Source organism: Boleophthalmus pectinirostris, unplaced genomic scaffold (genome assembly GCF_026225935.1).
Source record: "Boleophthalmus pectinirostris isolate CB_2022bp ecotype Guang Dong unplaced genomic scaffold, ASM2622593v1 HiC_scaffold_1, whole genome shotgun sequence".
Taxonomy (NCBI): domain Eukaryota; kingdom Metazoa; phylum Chordata; class Actinopteri; order Gobiiformes; family Gobiidae; genus Boleophthalmus; species Boleophthalmus pectinirostris.
The window spans coordinates 22,025,563-22,046,603 of record NW_026570970.1 but is presented as its reverse complement, the minus strand read 5'-3'; the positions used below and the strand labels follow the sequence as shown (position 1 = coordinate 22,046,603).

Sequence of the window (21,041 nt, the reverse complement as noted above, 5' to 3'; positions counted from 1 at the left end):
CTGCTACTTCAGTACTTTTATTCTCTTATACGTTAATAAGGATACAGTGTTATGCAGAGGTGTACTTATAACAGTTTTATAGACAAATGATACTATTTATAGTCACGCGGGGGGGCGCGAGATGTTTTATTCTTCCTAGGGGGGGCATGACAGAAAATAATTGAGAAGCACTGCTTTAAGATAAGTTTACTGCCAGATTTTAGAAGGATTTGAAAAGCGTATGATGTAAACTTCACCTGAGGGTAATTGCTCTCTGAAGGATCACTGTTGTCATTGGCTGCATGTTTTGTTGTCAGCGGATGACTAACCTCAGTGGGAAAAGTTCATCAAGAGGTGTGAAGAAAACAATACAAAGTTCAATGTAAACACATTTTCAACTCTGAGTCTGCAGGTTTGTTCACTAATATTCTGCAATCTTCTTGTAACTATATTGAACTATTTTCTCTTTGCATTTCACATTTTACAGCTTAATTTAATGTCTACATTATCTGACTACCAGCGCGGAAGCAAAAACATTATTAATATAGGTTCTTAGTCCTAGGTTTTCTTCATACCTTGACACTGTAGGACAGCACCATCTGCTGTCCAACTTCTTCAGATCCCACATATGAGAAAGTTTGTACTCCCCTCATTTCAGTTTAACTGAGAATATAAGATGTTTCTGCTAGGCTTGTGGAGTCTTACTGCTTCTTGTAGGAAGACGGTGCCAAACTTGGTTCAAATCAGTTAACCAGCAAAATCATGTGACACTTCTGAGGAAGGCAGCAGAGGACAGCTGAAAATTCTCAAAGTATGCTAAAAATAGAGGTCTGTTCTCAAGAAACATTAGTGTAATTATAACAGAAGACCTAATATACCTAGTCATATTAGCAAGAACATTTAGTTTGGTGTGGCTAGTGAAATCTAGCCTTGCCCCATACATATCAATAAAAAGACTATGGCCCTCATTTATGAAACGATTCCCATAAAAAGGCGGCGCTCTGCGGGATTTACAATATAACTGACGCGAGCGCAAGGTGCACACAAACTGGGTGCACACAACTCAGGTCTGAGTTGGCGTACCACATACATTTCGAACAAACACCAACATACACATGAAAACCACTTTTAACGGCATGAAACTGATTGTCCCTTAATACATTTGTTTTTTAGAATCAGTTGTGCCAAAATTACGTTTGTTTTTTGAAGTTTGGCAAAGCGTCCTTTAATGTTGAGGATAAGCTTTTTAAACTTCCTAAGTTATCACCATGAGCTCATTGCTTTAAATCAGAGCGTGCATTTCACATCTAGGCCTTCAGTAGTGCTCCGTCCGAAACAGTCCACTCCTCAATAACTTTTTTATGGTTATAAAAGCATCTTATTATACAGAAACACAATATAAAGAGAGGTGGAGATTCTGTGCTCGGAGCAGTGAGGAGAGGGTGGTGTGCGGTGCACAGAGAAGAAGTGAGGAGCGCTGGGGCGCTAAACCAGGACTAAACCAGAACTAACCCAGGACTGTTTGTTGGGAGGTGCGCCCATGTAGACTGTCAGGTGACCGCAGACGAAAGGACCGTGCCGGGGCTGGTGCTCCGCGCTGCATGGGGCCCGACTCCGCGTCGCAACGGACTCGGCTCCGCACGATGCTCCACACTGCACAGGGTTTGGTTCTGCACAGTGCTTCATGCTGCACTGGGCTCGGCCCTGCACGGCGCTCCACACCACTTGGGGCTCAGTGCAGCTGTCCCCCGATCGCGCTTTGCGGACACTCTCCCTCTTTCGCTCTCTCTCAGTCTCTCTCAAGTCGAAGATTAGTCCTAGTGTAGTCCTGATTTAGACCTGGTTTAGACCTGGTGTAGTCTTGGTTTAGACCTGATTTAGTCCTGGTTCCACTACAGATGCAGTTTGCTGCTTTGGCTGGTTCGCTCTCTGACTGTCCAATCACCGGCTCTGAATCTGGTGATGTCGTATGCCTGCTAGAAGGCCCTGGCGATACCAACTAAAAATCTGATTGGTTGAAGTTTCATGGACATTTATTTAGTGTTCGAGGGCCTGCAGAACGGATTGTGAAGGCCTCAGGCACACTTCTTTGACTTTGACTCTGCCTAGCAACAAGTGACAGCTGAAATGTGATTGGTCAAATGCTTTAATATGAAAATGCATGTGTGGAAGCAGCACAAGCATCAGAAAAGCTCTGAAAAGAAGCAGACAGCTCATTTGGAATTATTTAATAGTAATATATTTTAGGGGTGGGCAATATATCGATATTTTAAATATATCGAGTTTTTAAACTCGATATGAATTCTGACATATCGTATATATCGATATATTGCTTGTATTAAATTCTGATTTCGCCGCTTCGTTTGTTTACCTTCTCTCTATTTTGTTCGCTCGTGTCTCCTTCACTCCTCACTACCTCCGTGTACGGCGAAAATTGGTGCCAGTGAAAAGCTTCAAGCACCACGAACCTTTTCCACCATTTACAGACAAAACCATAAGCAGCACATCCTCATATTCCACCGAGTCGCGTCCGTTAGCCCGAAAGAAGCTAAACGAGCTGAGCTGCACGAGAAGTGCGCTGTTTATGCAAATGAGCCATGCGCTTAAGTTTGGTTTCTGTAAAATGTAAACACACGTGCGCAAAACTGCATTAAACACATTATTATTGCAAACGGGCTGATGTGGCTCTAGAGTCTTTATGCTTTATATATTGTAAAGTTTATTTATGCAGAATATTTTAATTAATAATCTGCTGCAGTGTCACTTATACAATAGTGTTTGGAAACGTTGGGTTTGATCTGCAGTGGATTGTGGGATTAAGCCTCAGAACTCCTTACTGCTGGATAATAACATGGATCTATTGAAATAAGGAACATCCTGAACTTCCTCTGCTAAAGGAGCTCATGGTTCTGGTTCTGGTTTAGATAACAGAGTTAATGCAAAGATGAGCTTGTGTTGAGTTGTTTTATTTATGAATGAAAAGAAGGAAATATGTATTATTTCTTTTATTTTACAGTTAAATTATTATTTATGTAATTAGGATTTTTTGTAATCTTAAATGTTCCTGTATGAACTGCCGACCTCTTACACTTCAATTTTTAAAAAAAAGGACCTTGTGGAATTTGGTAGATTTGTTTTTGCAGTTTTCAGTTTTAGGGGGTTATTTTTTCTTGAACATATATCGAGATATATTTTTTGATCCATATCGCCCAGCCCTAATATATTTAACATCAGTCTGTGATTCAGATATTTTTTTAGGTCAGCAGAGAAGGCCTTGCAGGCCCTGACACCCTGCCACTGCTTTAAATATAAAACAGCCGGAGGAGAAGCACTGGGTAATCAACAGCGGTAAAGACGGTAGAAGCACCATAGGGTGGTGTCTCTTTGGTCTGTATGGACCTTGGGAGTTCGATTCTCTGAGTGGGTTCATCAGGTGGCTCCTTCTCCATCCTGCTGATTCCAAACGGGAGGAGCAAGACCAGTGTGCAGTGGACCAGCTCTGTCCCACCATTGCGCACATCTGGTTCCAAGGTCCAAGCATCCAGCACAGATCCAATCCGGGAAGTCAGACTGACGGCGTCTTCCACGCGCTGGTTCTATCTGGGGATAGCGAGATCATAATGGCACCTGACACCACTCCTCATTCCAACTCCCAGCCTGAACCAGAGTTGCTCTCCCCTGGTTTGGGGAAGTTGAATTACAGTTTTTCTCCATTGGTTTGGCCCGTTTCTTGAAACAGCACTCTTAAACCTATAAGATAATTTGTCCAGTCTGACAGTTCTGCACAACATTACAGCTCACTAGCAAAAGCTCATATCTCTCCCAAAACTCTTCACACATGCTTCAAAACTAGATTTCTTTCTCATATCAAGAATCAGTACCATAAAAATTGCAAAGATCCATCTCAGTTGCTTTGGCTCATTTGCATTCACTTAGTGCTTTTGCCAAAATAACCTGGATGGTTCAGCCCAACACCATGGATCACCTGCAAAAGCTCATATCTCTCCCAAAACAGTTTATCCATGTGTCAAAACTAAACTTCTTTCTCATAGAAATAGTCATTGTCCCCAAAATGCATCGTACCTTTGGCCTTGTGTCAGCACTGCAGGTCAGAATGCTTAGATGTTTTGTCACTATGGCAGCAGTCTAACTAATACAATACAATTATGGATGAAACTGCAAAAAAGGATTTCACAGTAAGAGCAGCCTCCAAAGTTTGACATCACACACACACTGCTCTCACACTGCCAACAAAACTCTAACCATTATATTCACACACATAAAGTAACTTCCATACATTAGAGTACATAAAAGGAAAATGTATACAGTATTCTGTACATGTACGAAACATAAACACAAACAAAAGAAAAACTATATCTAGCCTACAGTGCTGTAAATAAAGCAAATAAGGTTTCTACAGTAACACTTTCACTGGTCGCAGTCGTCACCCTCCCTCTGACTACTGCGAAGATGTCGTCAGCACAAATCTGTTAACCATCCTCTCCCCTGTGATGTCCTCGATTGCAGCATCCATTCCACGGAGTCAAAGACCTCTGGTCTGGAGCATGATGTTCATACACTCTTCACCTCTAAGTAGAAAAAAAAAAACTCAATTGGATTGAGGAAAGGAGAGTACGGTGGTAGAAGCTCCATGAGCATCTTTAGATAGGAAGTGAACTAGACCCTGATGAGCCACAGTGGAAATTCACACTGTCTCACACGATCACATAGTGTGATAGGAAGTTCTAATTTTCTGTGGAAAGGCAACCCCTGGTGATCACATGTAATCACCCATAATAGAATGAATGCAAGATAGTTTAATGCTATACTCTGTAGGACATACCAGGAAAAAGAATATCATCGAGGCTGTTACTCCACTGGAAAAGTGGCATGCCTCTTTAATGAAAGTGCTTTGAGACGTGACATAATAAGAATGAGAATAGTGACCTCAAAGACCACAATTTGAACTAGTGCGATGATGTGTTCTTCATTTTATCTATAATCACTTACTCTTCAAATGTGTCATATTGACACTATACCATGCTTTACACTAGATAAGAAGACAAACCAACTTGGCAGGAATACAGCTGCCACTCAAAGCTGACAATAGTATCAAGTAAAGAAACTTAAATGAAATCATAAATGTGTTGTTTGGTCTGTTGTGCATGGTGTAATATGCCTAGTATTATTTATATTTAGCTTTTAACACTGTGACCCTGTAACCTACGTTTGCCTCATAGCTGCTACAGACTTTAACCAGTATTTGTCACCCTCTGCTGGTAAAAATCTGCTTTACACTGACTTAAAGCTCTTAAGTAGGTAAGGAGGACTGAGAAAGGAAATTCAAATTTTGAAATGGAAAGTGTTAAACGGATAAGATATTGTTGAGAAGTAGTGTACTCAAGGAATTCCACAATCATATATTTCATTCCATATATATTGGCACAGTATTAGTAAGCATTGTTCTGTTGGCAAAATCACATTGAAGTCACTTGATTTACAGTTTTTTAGTTGCTTTGGCACATTTTCAGAAGCTTTTTTATAAATCTCTTTGCAAAACTATTCACACAATACACAAAACAATTCAGAATGGAAAACTAAACTTTGTGAACAAAGCACTCAATACACAATATTACACAATCATTTAGGGAACAAAATGAAAAAATTTTCAAAATGGTGCTTTTTAATGAAAACTTGGTTCACACAGGTTTTCACTACAGATGTCTTTAGCATTGTATTTTACATTGTAGTGCTTCTGTCCATGAAATGTATTCATATTATGATTTCTGCGTATTTTTCCTGTGAGTTTTGTCCTTTGTGTCTTTGGTCTATGGTCTTTGGTAAGTTTGGGCAGTATTTAGGTGTTAGAGTTGCAATTTGCAATAGTTTAAAAACAAAACAAACAAACAAAGCAAATTCACACCAGGCACCTGATATAGCGCCCTTTGTTACATAAGAAAAGAATACTGGGAAGAGCAAAGATGCTGCGCAGAACTCTAAGGCTCCCAGGCCTCTGGTAGAGGACCTGAGCTGGATGAGGGTGAGAGAGACCAACCACCGTGGAAGGTGAGAAACACTTTTTTTTTTAAATATATATATTCATACATTGTCATTTAATGACAATATATCAAATCAGTCAATAAAAAAGTTAACGAAGGCCCATGTTAAACACTAGAAAGACCTGTATTGGTAGTGCTCATTTTCAAAGATGCACTGTAACTTGTCTTATTAAGGTTATAAAGATGCTTGTACTAAATATTCCAAGGATATGGCACCACCAGGCCAAGTTATATTTCAGATAGGTGGAGAAAACTTCCTCACAGTAAGAATGTATGTTTTTCAAGGGATTTTTGAGTGAGTAAACTGCAATGAAATAAGATGTCCAAACAAACAGGTGGCTTATCCATCAGAAAAAATACACAGGGCCACTTCAAGACCAGGACTCAGGAAAAAAACTCAGTAGATATGAGTGTTTCTTTTAATTGTATGTTGTGCAGAATATTTATTTAATGAGCCAATGTTTTGTTTGGGTTTTTTTCTCCTTTGAGGGGCTTATGCCAGAACTTGGTTTGATGGAAATACTTTTGTCTCTGTGATAAACTTCTCACTTCTAGTCATTTTAAATAGTGTCTGGGTTTACAGCAGATTAGACATCTTTTAACCAGTTCTAAACTGAGTCTTGTGAACTTTAAGCCATATTATAATGTTGTTAGCTTCTCAAAAACATATCTGGAGTTGTGTTTTATTTAATTCACACATGTTTCAGGAACCCTTTATTGTTAGTCTGCCTACATCTCAAAGCTCATAATACTTTGTTCCACTTTATTATACCATGAAGCGATAGTTTTTGAGTTTTGAGTTAACAGCTACCTTTACCTTTTACTCAGTAAATCTAAATGATTCTAGGGAATACATATGAAGTTTAAAAACACAGTGGAACACTTGTATTACAACATGGCATCACAAGGTGGGACAGAGACAGAAACAACCTTATAACATATCAGAAAATGGGCCCTTTAATGTAGGCTGTTGTGAAATTTTGTGCTATGACCAGGCGCTGCAACACTGTACCAGTATTAAGATGTGCATCTGCATAACACATCTGCACAGACTTGAGACAATGACACCTCCTAGACCAAGCATTACTGTGAACAAATCGGAAGCTGGTGTTAATGTCCTTTACAAAGGCTTAGATTCACAACGTGGAAAGACCCTGCAGATGATTCACAAGACACAGAGGAGGGAGAGAGGGAGGGTGAGTGAGGTTCAGTTCACTGCTCTTCAAGGCACATTTTAGCACTGCCAAAAGAAGAATCAGATTATTTGACTGTTTTGGTCTTTTTGTCAAATTATGAAACAATGTTTACATGTTATTCAAACAGACACACATGAATTCACAATATTCACAACAATGGCCAATGGTTTTCACTTTTTTTTTTTTTTTTTTTTTTTTTTGTCAAAATTGAATTAAACTGTTTAGACACCGACAGGGGGCAGCAGTTGACAAAGAAACGCTTTCTTGTCTTCCCGTGCTTTGTGTTTTGTTTCCATTGGTTGTTTTATGCACCATTTTACATCCTGGATGGTTAAAAAATCAAAACAGGATGTAGGCTACGCAGTATAGCTGATTCGTTAGCAGTATTTTACCAAGATACAGGCTAGGCGTTTTTGAAATTGCAGAAGAAAAAAAAATGAATGGAAAAGAAAAGAAGAGAGTAGAAAAGAAATTAATAGAGTGGAACAGAATAGAATAGAAATTAAAACTCAGATCTTCTGATTGGCTAAAATTGATTCTGGGTTGGGCTGGACAGGAAACAAGGAAGCGTGAACGCGCAAAGGCATACATGCGCGCACTCGTGGGTTTTTGGGATCCGACAGCTAGGATGCAGGATTGGCTATATTTCAAAATAAGATCACGGCCACTGTGGTGGTAATATCTTAATTCGCTAGAATACCTTGACGTAGATTAGGCTATGACATAGTAGCCTATTTAATTGTCCATGTGTAGTCACTGATGAAAGATCTGCATGCACAAGTCAGTGTGGCATAGATATAAGAGGAAAAACACAGACCAGATGTAGCTGAATATAAATGGGGCTTGATACTCAACTGCTTTTCTATTGACTTATGCAGTCTTAACTATTTAGGTCGTCGACTGTGTTAGTTAAACTATTTCATTTTAAAATAAGCACGATTGGGAAATGTATTAATGTATGTATTTATTTATTGTTTTATTCATTTTTTATATTGTTCTTAAAACTGGTCAAATGCTAATATCCACGCATCTAGGACGCGTTTTTCTTGTGAAACTCCCTCCGGAAGTGCCGCCAGTGGCTCCTGGCGGACTTGACGCGGTGGAGAGCAGGGTTGGGATTCAGTGTGGCTGTGGCAGTAAGGGAAATCGGGGAAAACTGGGATCCAAGGAGAGGGGACTCGGTCGTGACCGGGACTGAACCGACAGGCACCCCGACACAGCGTGGCCTTTTTCGGGGTGGGATTTACGTTCCCGTCGCTCCACTTCGGATTTCCAGCTGTTGACTGCGGCTTTTTGCCTGGAACCTCCTGGGTCCGCACTGTAAGTAGCTCACTCCGCTCACCTCAACGCATCTCTAGCCTAGTACATTCACCCTTGCTTGCGTCTGTCTCAGGTCGTCTTTCTATGTATGGGGACGTAAATTTTGTGTGATAAATGGCCCTTTTGTAATCTTTGTGTGTGTGTGAAACAACGCGCTAAGCATTTAATTAGCATCCGCTGCAACAGAAGCCAATTTATCCCGTTAGAGGCTGATGTGGAGCCTATGCAGAGAAAGAGGTGGGGGGTCACCCCGAAACGACGTAAGATAAAAGGCTTTCATGTTTTGAGACGCTGCACATTGGTTTGTGCCCATGCACACTCCAGGTTTATATTATCTCTGTACTGGAGGAGCGCTTCAGGCCTTGGGGCTACGTTTTCGCGGCCTGGATGCGCACGTTCGCCGGGAGCAGCACGTACCGGTTCACAGCGCCCTTTCAGCCACCAGAATATTTGCGTTTTTACTGCTGCAGCTTAGAGGCCAAGCGTGCTGAGCTGACACAAGCTAGGCGTGGCATTCATATAGCATTACACACGTATGGGCGTGTTCACAGCAGCTGCCACCCAACTCACTTTCACATCACATGTATTCCACCGCTATAATAATATTATAAAACCCTGGTTAAACATGGAATACTGAGCTACATGATCTCAAAACGTATACTAGGCTGCTTCAATTAAGAGGTGGCCTAAGACTGTCACATACATTTAAAATGTAACTTGATGAGACGTACACGCTTACTGTTTGTCCTAATTGATCACGACTAGCTATCCCACTTCTGTAGTCAGTAATACAGCAATTGGCTTATATGTTACTCTAACAGTAGAGACACTAATTCCCAATAGAGGCACTAACAGTTTACATGGACATCTATGGGACTTACTTACCATTTTTAAAAGTACACTATAACACTTGACTTGTCATACACAATATGATTTTATTGCTTACTCATTTTACTGTCCCATGTAAAACCTAATGTTTTAAAGCAAGATAACTGCTTTTTAAATATTTTGGATGTGAACGCTTCAGAGTCTTTCAAGTATCTGATAACCCACTTCTGAATTTGATGACTGCTTTAGGTCGTGGATGGTTAAACTCTGTCCTTTCTCTATCATGGCAAGCTCTAATAAATTTGCATGGACAATTAAATCCCTCCAATGGCTATACTGTTGCTAGGCCCATCACAGCTAAAGGGTAATTCTGCCTGACGGATATGAGACATTTCTACAACTCACATGCTGAAAAATAGAGCAGAAATCTGAACATTGCTGTAGCGTAGTGGGTTAACTGGAGTATAAAAATCCTCCATTGCCCTACTTGTACTCTCCACCAGTCAGTCTGTGCTCCGCATCTGCAGGGTCTGGAGTCTGTGCTGGTTTCCCTGGCAACTTCACGCAAATGAGAGCAATCCAAGTCATTATAGTAGAGAAGAGGTGTTAAAAATATATTTGACAACACAACTTGACAGATGCAAGGTAGGCTTCTGTGAAATGATAGACACATAGAAGAAACACATCTGACAAATCAAGTGCCTGGACCAAGGTTCAAATTCATTCAGTGTTACAAAATCGTGTTGATTTTGCTTATTTCAGTTCTCTGGTATCTTTCCACTGTTTCCATCCTCTTGTTACATAATTGAAAATGAGCACATACAAAAATAAAACAAAATGTCTCTTCTCCAAAATGACAAATATTCCAGGATGATGTTTTGAAATAAAAAAAAAAATTCATTAGCATTCATTACAATTTTCCCAATCTTTAAAAAAAAAAAATCTGCCATTTTTCTGACCATAATGCAAAAGGTTTATTGAGATGCATTAGCTAAAACCATCCATCCATTTTCAACGAGTAAACAAAAAGAGCAGTGGACAAAAATTATACACTGCTAGTTAACACATTTTTCTTACACAGTACTATATAAACTATTTTGAATGAAAGTCATGTTTTATTGAGCTTAATCTTCACTGGTTTAACATTAAGATAACTGAATATTCAATGAGATGTGACGAGACACATGTTGACACAATCATGTGCTCTATACACCAAAAATATCTTTTCTTTTTACCCAATTAATGCAATTTTATCAATATTGAACAGTTTACAATATTTATTCACCATGTTAGAAACAATATTAAAAGGACTGAACTCCAAATATATACTTTGTGCTTCAGTGCTGACATCTGTATCATCTACTTAAAGGTGCAGTGCTTAACTTTTCTGGTGGAGGAGTGTCTTTACATTGCTCAAAAATACAATAATTCTCTCTGTGAATAAAGTTGCATCTCCACAGATCGGACCTGTAATGTTGCCTGTAGTTGTCTCCCTTGAGATAGACCAGTTTAATCTCTACCGTGGAACATTCTAGTCAAAGCAATAACCTCTTCATGAAGACAAGCAGGTGGCAGGCCATCCACCAGAAAAGTTGCACAATGCAGCTTTAAATACTACAATATTGTCACTGGTGGCTCTGTAAGGTCAAGTGAGGTCACCATCTGATATTGTTGTTTTGTGCTTTCATTCCCCTTGCTTTTTCTATGTTACTGATGCCAAATATATGGTAAAGTCATCTCTAGTTCTCTCAGGAAATTCCACCCTATTCCACTGGGAAGACTGATAGAGAAAGCAGGGAGAGATGGAGCAGATCCGGTGCAGGGACATCCCAGATCTTGATTTCTTAATTAGTCATTTTGTTTTGTTATGTTCAGCTTTTTTGCAGAACAGTGTAAACAAACTACGCTTTCCCAGGTTGTACTTGCTATGTAATATAATTGTTTGAGTTTGCTGGAGTACATTATTTATAGAGCTAGACACTCGTTTGTTTGCCCATGATTTTATACTTGTTGTACGATAGTAGTAGTATGATAGCAAAAATGTTGACAATATTAAGACAATGTCATCACAATATGTGGTAGATGTTATGTAAAATCTGTCTAGACAGTCGATTATCAGAGAGAATGCATAAAGACAAATGACATGAATGTAGTTTTTCATTGAGCTTTTGGGAAGTTTCTGCTGCTTTGTCTTTTGAACACCCTGATAACAATAACTGCTTTTCTCATGTTTATTGTTGAAACAGGCAAGAGGTAGCGAACACAAAGCTTTAGTCGGTATTTTCTCTCCCTCCTACACACTGGCCATGTTATTAATGGAGTATCCAGACGAGGTAACAGTTCTGAAATCTGTCTTTCTTTCTATGGTCGTAACACATAGTAACACAAAATAACACAAAATTCCTCTAGCATGTGACCAAATTACTCTTTCTAAAAGTAAAGTTAATGTGACGTAGGTGGGCAGATTAGATGAACATTTTTGGAGTTGAAAAACTGAAATTACTTTTGCTTGAAAAAATCTCGCAATTATGTTTTAGTTTTTACAATACTATTTTGTCTTTAACCCCAATTAATGATCCAGTTAATTAATCTGGATATCCCTTACATCTATCTATCACTATCTAATGTTATAAATTTATAATACCATTGTGTGCTATGTAACATCAGGGAAGCCCTTCTTAAGTCATGGAGGTCAAAGGTCAGAGTTGCCTTTTAGAGCCGTGGTGTTGATCTGAAGGACATTCTTCGCATACTCCCAGTGACGAACAAGGAAGTGTGGGAAAACTAACTCAAAGAAGCTTGGTTTGGTTAGTGAAGTCACGGCAACCTCATCAGCATTTCTCCTCATTCTTAAACAGCCATCTCAATATCTGTCCTATATGTGTGCTTGTCTATAGTAACTGTTTTCAATTGACTGTGCACCTGCTGAAGAGCAGTAAACTACGGTAATTTAAAAATCCTTATTAAAATAGATTATTTAAACCTTGTTCTACTTTCCCATCAAGTGCAGTTTGCTATTTAGATTCTAAAAATCATCATGTGGATCTGAATTATACAAATACATTATAATATAAATACAAATTAAAATCCACCCTTATTTAATCTAGTCTTTTTAGTGGATAGTTCTTCTCAGAGAGCATTTCTTGTGTTGTTTTGCACATTCTTCCCTCACAACTCCAACATGATGTTCTGATGCTATTCACCACTGTCAGCAGTCTGCCTGTTGTTTAATGCCACACAGATGTAGACTTGCTATGGCTGCTGTTTTTGCACAAATCTCGTTTTAGGAAAACTTAATCTCATTACTACTTCTGCCTCTCTTAAAATCTCTGTTTCTCTCCTTGTTTTTTGTTCCATTGAGCTTCGTCACTCCTGCCAAAACAGTTTCTTCTTTTCTTTAGACTTTTCCCTCTGTCAGAGTTAAGTGCAGATGCAGGGGCAGGCTGTGCAGCTGGGGATCAGGACTGTCATTCTCAGTGCACTCTTTGTAGGTAGGTGATTTGTTGTGGTGCTGGTGGTACCATAACAAGAAGCATTCAAATTAGGATTCAAATCAAGGCTTCAAGGGTTGTCAAAATAATTTTAGGGTTTTCGAAATAATTTATATCCACATACTAAGCAATATTAAAACTTATATCAAAACTAGATTTTAATTTGTGCAAGAATCAATACTGAAAGGTCCAATGCTCCTGAATAGTTTTAGGTTCTGATCTTTGTTAGTTGATAGTAAGATCACATGATGACAAGAAAGCATTATTTTGTGTTGAAAATGGCATTCTTTGCTTTTAATCATCGTGACTGTCTTAAAATCAGTATCAAGTATTAGACATTTTTAGTGTGGCAACAAAAGGTCAGGTTATATATTATGTGAGAGTAACATTTTCTAATTACCCAAATTTTGCAGCATGGACAATAACAAAAAATAGACTTGGGTGAAATAATAATAATAATAATAATATTAAGTATTGTTGTTTTTTTATATAGAAAAAGATATTTCTTTTATAGTTCAAATATATGTTAAGCGATTTAACTTCACATGAGAGTTTTTGACACAGAGCCACCATAGCCTCTTCACTACAGCAAATGTGTTAAGAGAACAAATAAACATTAAATAACATTAAACTTTGGTAATCACAGACTAGAAAGACGTCAGTGGACTAACAGCACTGAATGAAAACAACATACTTTGATAGTGTGCTTTCTAGCTTTCAATTACAACAGCATAGTATAAGAAAAGGCTTTGCTAATTACACATTACCTCCACAAACTAGCCTATGATGTCTGTCAGTGATGTTATTATGGTGCATGTGACAGAGCTTAGAGCTAAACGTTGACACTGTAGCTTGAATCTCAATGTCAGTAGCTTTGGGGGAAACTGTTGATAGTGTAAGCCTGTTATTTCCATTGGTAATGCAAAGACCATATGTGCTGTTATGTGTGGTGGCCAGTTACACGTGTGCTAATGTTATGGCTCTGAGCAATCGTACCCGGGCTACTGTTTTTCTGTGCTCCCTCTCTTTAATATTTGAAAACACACACACGAGAACTGGAATCGTCCCAAAACCGCAGTTACCTCCCGTGTGCCGAGTCCGCTTCAGTGGATATGGAAACTATTTGAGTCTTCTCTGTCTGTCTTTAACTTCAGATTGAATCAAAACAGCAAAGTTGAGAAGTGATAGCGCACATTGGGGATCAGCCGGAGCAGGAATGGCACTTTCCAAGGTCTACCGTTAAATATTGAACATAAATAACCACATCCAATCTGCCTGACAATTTATGGGAATTGCCTGTTAACATGCTCCGACAACTTTGGAAAATTCAGTTGATGGAAAGTGAGGAATATGCACGTCACTAAAGACTGTGTAGGTGTATGATTGGTCCACCCAAGACTAGCTCGTATTTGCCTTTTTGAGTTTGGCTTTTAACCCAGTTGTAAGTTTTCTCATCTTGGGTCACAGGAAGAGCCTAAAGCCAGTTTTGCAAGAGGCCTCTACTTGAAGGAAACTGTAAAACTTCAGAGTAGACCCCTACAGTGTCCATAAGAGCTGCATATTCTGTTTGTGATTAGTGAAAATGCTGAATGGGCTGCAAAGAACACAAATGATCATGTGTTTGTCACTGGACCACTTGAGAGAACAGGAAGACACGTCAACCAAGGCATCATCCATCTCTTATAATGTTAGAACTAAAATTGTGGGTCATCTAGTTAAGTCTGTGCAATCAATTGTGCTTTAATTGCGATTTCGATTTCTGTGTCAAATGATCTCCAAACTCATATAATTGAATGGAAACAATTTAGGGTTCCACCACACTAGGACTTTAGAACCTTTCCCAAGCATGGATAGCCCCTAAACAGTGGTATGTTTCTTCAGTGTGACTGCAGTCGATACTGTTGGGAGGAGGTGGGCCGAAGCACGGCACGATTGCTCATGTGCGGGCACATGCACGACTTTACCATAAGATCCCTGTCAGGTGCGCTGTTACTCATATGAGGAAAACAGTGAATAGAGTCCGCCCTAAAACACACAGTGAATACGTGCTTACCTTCAATAAGGACTGTGACAGAGACAAAAGTTTTGCAGTGTCGTCTCCATTTGTCCTCACTGCTCCTCCTGTCCTCACTCCTCTGCGCTGTTGTTATATCCATAAACTCATTAAGGAGAGTGTATCACAGCAGGACTCATATCTGCCTCACTATTTATATTTCTGATGCTTGACTTATTTTCTCCGCTAAAAGTGATAGCTCTGTTGCACGATGTGTAAACAGTGTTGTGTGATGATGTCATCGGCCATGGCCCGGTTCAGTTGTGCAGGTGTGAGTGCGGAACATAGAACCCTAAATGCTCTATACATCAGGATCATCAAAAATATCAAATCAGATACTAATCGATACTAAAACTAGTATTGAAACTCGATACTCATTTGAACAAGTGCCGTTACTAAAGTCACATTCAGAGGACAGAAATTAACCATTCCTGAATAGCTTTAGGATAAACTTGAGCTGTATCAGAACAAGTATAAGAGCACTAAATTAGTACACCCTTGGACCACTATGGAACCTACCTGGATTACCAAAGGACTGCACAGCTACAAGACTACATTGTAATATTAAAAAAAAATACTATGGTAAATGGCATGGTAGTATTGGATCCACTACAAATTAGACATAGTCAAATGTCTTATCAAACTCTAACCTATCCAACCTTTAAAAATTTTAACATTATGCTTTGTTTTTACTTTTTTCTTTATTTTTTAAGCTACATATTAACATTTATTAGTTGGCTCAGACTCACAACCACAGGCCTGTAATAGCAGTTCTAACGGTTTTTCTGTTGCCTTTTTCAGACTGGCAGAATGAGCTAATGTCTTAATTTTGTTAGCAAGCTTTGACTGACTCAATTATTCCATGTTCAGGCTCCAGCCAATGGACCATGAGTGTCTAACATCCCCTGTCAGTGTGTCCCATGGAAAAATAACACCCATAACTTCTGTTACTTTTTTTAGCACTCAACATAGGCAAGTTCTTTTAGTTAAATTTTTCCTATTTCCGTATATTTTAAGTGTTGTTTTGGCCACAAGGAGCAGAAAACTTGTTTGAACTGGATGCACACTAATGGTTTAGTAGCTGAGTCAGACTCCGTCACCTCTCCTTCACTCTGTCATTACATGATTAACTCCATACCTCTGTGTAAATATGGGGTATTTCTATGTGGCCCCTGTATGTCTCAGCTTGTTCTGCTTTTTTGCACTACCAAGTCATTTTCGCAGCCTTAAGCTATGTTCACTTTTATATGGCCACTACAGGGAAAATTAATAACATCTAACCACAAGTCAGAAAACACACCTGAAACATACAAAGTGGTGCCTCTTTGATTATTTGCTCACTGTGTTGCTGCAGAAGAGGGTGACGTTGGTTCCTACCACAGTTGTATTTCCTGGCAGGACTCATTTCAACTGCGGACTGACAGAGATGGAAAATTTGGAAAATGTTTGAACACAAAGAGGCGGGTACCTTAGGTGTCTGTGTGGTGAAGGAAAAGGTTTATAAAGAGCTTGAAATAAAATGTGTTGAAGTTCACACTGTAAAGCAAGAGGGGAAGTAAACTAGTAGCTTTAAAGGTACACTGTGTAACATTACTGGTGGAGGATCTGCCACCTGCTTGTCTATATCCAAATGTTATTGCTTTGTCCAGAATATTCCACAGTGAAGATTAAACCTATTTATAACAAGGGAGAAAAGCAGGTTATAGCACTACGCTACATTACAACTCAGATCTGTGGAGAGACAACCCTATTCACAGAAGGAATTACTGTATTTTTGAGCAATAGAAACACTTGGAATGAATAAATGCTGGATGGATATGTGTAATGTCATACTGGAACATTCCAAGCAAAGCAATAACATCTCCATGGAGAGTAGGTGGCAGACCCTCCACCAGAAAAGTTGCACAAAGCACCTTAAACTTAAATTGGATACATACAATTAAATATTACATCTCTTTTGGGTAAGGCCCTGTTGTGGTACTGAGTGATACACATAAAACTGAACTAACTAAGGCAGACTTTTTTGTTACTATAAATAATCATTCCAAAATTCCATCTTCTCATCTCTCATCATAGGCGAGAGTGTTAAGAGAACCGCTGTGTAATCTATAGTAATAAAAGTAGAACAAAATGTCTGCACTTGTTTAAACCCTTGATTCATATTTTGAAAAATATTAACAATATTTTCACATATTATTGGGCATAAGAGCTTCTGCCAATTAATATTAATATTCCCAAATAAACATGCATAATAGTGTTAATTGTGCTTGGTAGTGGGAAGGCTGAAAGAAATAGTCATCGGGGTAAGATTGTGTTGCTAAATGGACTTGAGTTTGGCCAGTGTGCGTTGCCCTGTGCAGTAGTTTAACCCAGTGCATGTCTGACCTTGTTTGAGTCTATGGCACTGCTGTGTTAAAGCTCAGGGCTGTGATTCTTCCTGACAGCTCTGCAGTGGCCGCTCCACTGCAGCACTGAGCTTGCGTGTGCCTGTGTGCCTGCTCAGGATCTGCATGTTGCTTCTGATCAGAGCTTCTCCATGTGACGCTGCTGTTCAAAGGCTTCTTGTGTTTAAGGTTCACAGACAAACTGTTCATCTGAAATAGAGAGATTTTCTGCAAGACTCAGGCCCCCAGCATTCAGCTACATTGGGTGCATAAGGATGAGATAATCTGGCTTTCAAAATTTCTTGCATGAATTACCATGGTCAAAACACTGAAACTATGGCATTTTCATATTTGTTCATTGGTTTAAAATGTGAAGCTATAAAATAATTTAGAGTTGGCTTAATGTGATAATGATACTTCAAAATTAGAAAACACAATAATTTATTGTCAAAAAAACATCATATCTGGCTAAAGATACCATTTGCACACAGGCTTTGCCAGGCCGAATCCAAAGAGTTAAGATTAGTAGCCATAGTAGCTCCAAGCTAGCCATTTTATGCAGATGGCAGACAAATTACCATTTTTATTTCCACCTTTTCAAATCTCCTTAGACCAATAAAACTTTAGTGATCTGCAAATACAACCAAAACTGACATGTGGAGCTGGCACGGTGCCCAGTAGTGTGCCCCTGGGCCTCATCGTTCGCTCAGACCTGACATGGGGCATGGAGGCTGTAGAATATGGGCACCTTTAGCCTTAGAGCAGAACCAAAGTCATTCAATTTACATCAACATATAGAAATAATTATACTCAGCTGGAAGAGTAGTTCACAGGTAGTAACAGTAATCTGCCTTATATAGTTTAATGAAAATAAATTGCTCTTTGTATTCAGTATTGAAAACATTTGTGTCAGTGTCAGTTTTCCTCTTTAGGTTGGAGGCTTTAGCCTTCTAAAGCTAACCTAAAATCCCTTGTCCACGTGAATGTAGAAGCAGGCTTTGAACCCCAGGGTGAGGGTGAGTGCAGTGTGCAGCAGGAGCATGCAGCAGTAATGTGAGCTGACGTCTGGCCTTGTGCAGACATGGATGTGCAGAGTGGCTATAGGCTCTGTCTGTTAGCATGTGTTAGCGTATGTTAGTGTGTGTTAGTGTGTGTTAGCAGGGTGAGCTGGTTACTGGGCAGAATGGCACTGTGGCATCTTTAGCTGCATAAGATTTACATTAGATCTAAATGCATTAATTGCCTTTGTTGTTTTTTTCCTGATGTAATATTACATTATCCTTGGGGTTGATGCATATTACACATAGCTGAATTTTATTTAAGCTCATGTGTTTTGTTTTTTTCTATTTGTGAAAATAGTGTTTGTGGTATCTAAGGACTTTGTGAACAATGGTACTGTACTTCTCGTCATCTTTGTCCTCTTTGTGTATTAGAAACATTTGGCGAAGGCTTCTTGAGGATTTGTCTTAAAAACATGAGGTCTGGTTGTCTCCTTATTTCACCCTGGTGTTTGTCTGCGGCCTTCAGCTGCTGCTGCTGCTGTAGACTAAACTATGAACAGCCCAGAGACAGGCTGTCCTAGGTATGTGTAAGAAGAGTGCACATATGCCTTCTCCTTCACTCTCACTTACTAAAACACAACCCCAGGCTCAAAACCGCATACAAACAATTCAGCATCTCGCATAGTGTCATTTGCACACCTAACGCATTAGGTTAAGTTGTTAAAACAACCATTGTTCCAGTAATTCTTTACAGAAAACCTCTCTTCACTTGCATTTAATAAACTGAATTTGAGCATACTGGCTTCAGAAAAATCTTTTAAAACCTGTTACATATTTTGTAAAGCAGCTTATTGTTCATAATTTATCCTTAATGAGATTCCATGGGTCTTATTTGCACTGAAGTAATTTCCTAGATCTGCTGTTCTTGGTCTTAGAAATAGTTATATCCACAGATTTGGCAGCTCCTGTCCTTTCACAACTGTAAAAAGTTTTGTTGAGCAATAGGAACAGTCAATCTGCTGATGGGTGAGCCAACACTTGGCCATTTAATAGTCCCAGTAAACACATTAAATATTGTATGTAATGACACAAGTGTGCTGTGTTTGCATCCTTATACCTGTATACATTGCCACTAATGCTTTTACTTCATGTTATGACGTCTGTTAACTGTACTTACTGCTATCAACTAAGTATATAGTTTTTTTATGCGTCTCTCCCAGTTATTTTGCCGCTCATTATGGAACAGTTATTTCATAACCAAATAAGCCCTATTGACTGTTTTTCCATGTTTTAAGTAGGAACTATTTTGGATGACACATCATTTTTGTTTCCTGTAGTGAAATGTGTAAAGCACTATGTCACAACCACATCAGTCCCATCTACTCCGACCACATTAAAGCATGAACCATTGGAGCAGACAATAAGAGCCTTTCAGAACAACAAGCCGCTAACCAAGTATTACACAGTGACACAGCAAACCAGAAACTACTATTTGCGTTTTGTGATGTCATTTTTCCCCTTTTTATATTGATACTTTGATCATGGGTAGATGATTAATCACCCCGATCGCAGTTGAAAATTCTGAAATACTTACAGGGATGAATACAAGTGAATTGATAAGTTGTGGGGGTTACATATGGAATCATTTTGTCCATTACATGTTAGTAGTGGATCCACCCACTGTGACTCATTGAAAGTGTGGGAATAAAACTGTGTAAAAAGGGACAGATCTTTTCCAAGTCTTTTCCTGCCTTCTTTATCTGATGAGCAATCTGGCTGTCAACGATTGAAGCATTAGTCATCTTTTTTTAAAAGCCATATGTTGTTTTGGATTGTAGATGGATACAGTCAACTGATTGTAATGCAAAATGCAGTCCCTGATCCACTGTGAATGGGGGTTTCCTCTACAACATGGACTATTATGTTGTCATCTCAGCAGTAATGGGACCAGATAGCAAACAATGTAAAGATACATCAACTGAAAATGATCTTATTCACAGTAGGATTGTCAAAAAAATGATACTCAGAAAGACCAAATTGTACTATTTAAGAATCTATTATTATTTTTGTTGAAAATTACATTGCATTTTTGAAACAAAGTGTATAAAAACTGTATCAAAGTATCAAGCATTTTTCTTGCTACCAAAACTGAGTTTGAAAGTTTTTGTATGAAGACAATACAAGTTTCAGGGTATTTTAATTATCTAATCTAATGTTTATTTGATATTTCATTGCCATGGTAGTTTGTTGTTCACACCTGGCCTTGTCTTGTAGTGGTACAGAATTTACAAAAACACTGTATCCTTGGGGTGTTCTGAAGCTTTGCCAAAACATTTCTTTTCATTCTTTTGCCCATCACGATCCAAAAAAAATGTCAATCAGCAAACACTAACAACTACTGAAAATACAAGTACAATGTTGTAAAAACAGGTGTGGTGGAATTCTCTCCTCTGTCATCGTCTTTGCTGGAAATGATTGGGCAATTTGATGATCCAGACTGTATAGTTATTGTGTAAGTTCATAATGGCAAGTAAATGAACCACATATTGAGACACATATTTAGTAGCATTTAATATTTCCATAACCAGCTGATGTTTTCTCTTATATTGTGATAAGGCAGGAGCTCTTGCTGTGTGTTGCTAAACAAAACACTGCTTGTTGTTTCAGACGTCAGCTCCTGATCATATGAGAACTGCTAATGATCTGAGGCTACAGTTGCAGTGTGTTTGA

At 38.9% G+C, this 21,041-nt stretch overlaps 1 protein-coding gene across 3 annotated transcripts in view; it reads left to right on the top strand.

Annotated features, from left to right (window-relative positions):
• Positions 1 to 8,271: 8,271 nt before the first annotated feature.
• Positions 8,272 to 21,041, top strand: part of raph1a (Ras association (RalGDS/AF-6) and pleckstrin homology domains 1a) — a 44,186-nt gene continuing 31,416 nt past the window's right edge. For 2 of the 3 annotated variants that reach the window (XM_055159392.1, XM_055159357.1), the window contains exon 1: positions 8,272 to 8,554. The gene's annotated coding sequence lies outside the window, so the exon portion shown is untranslated. The remainder of the gene's footprint in view (positions 8,555 to 21,041) is intronic. The other variant, XM_020936282.2, reaches the window with a different exon arrangement.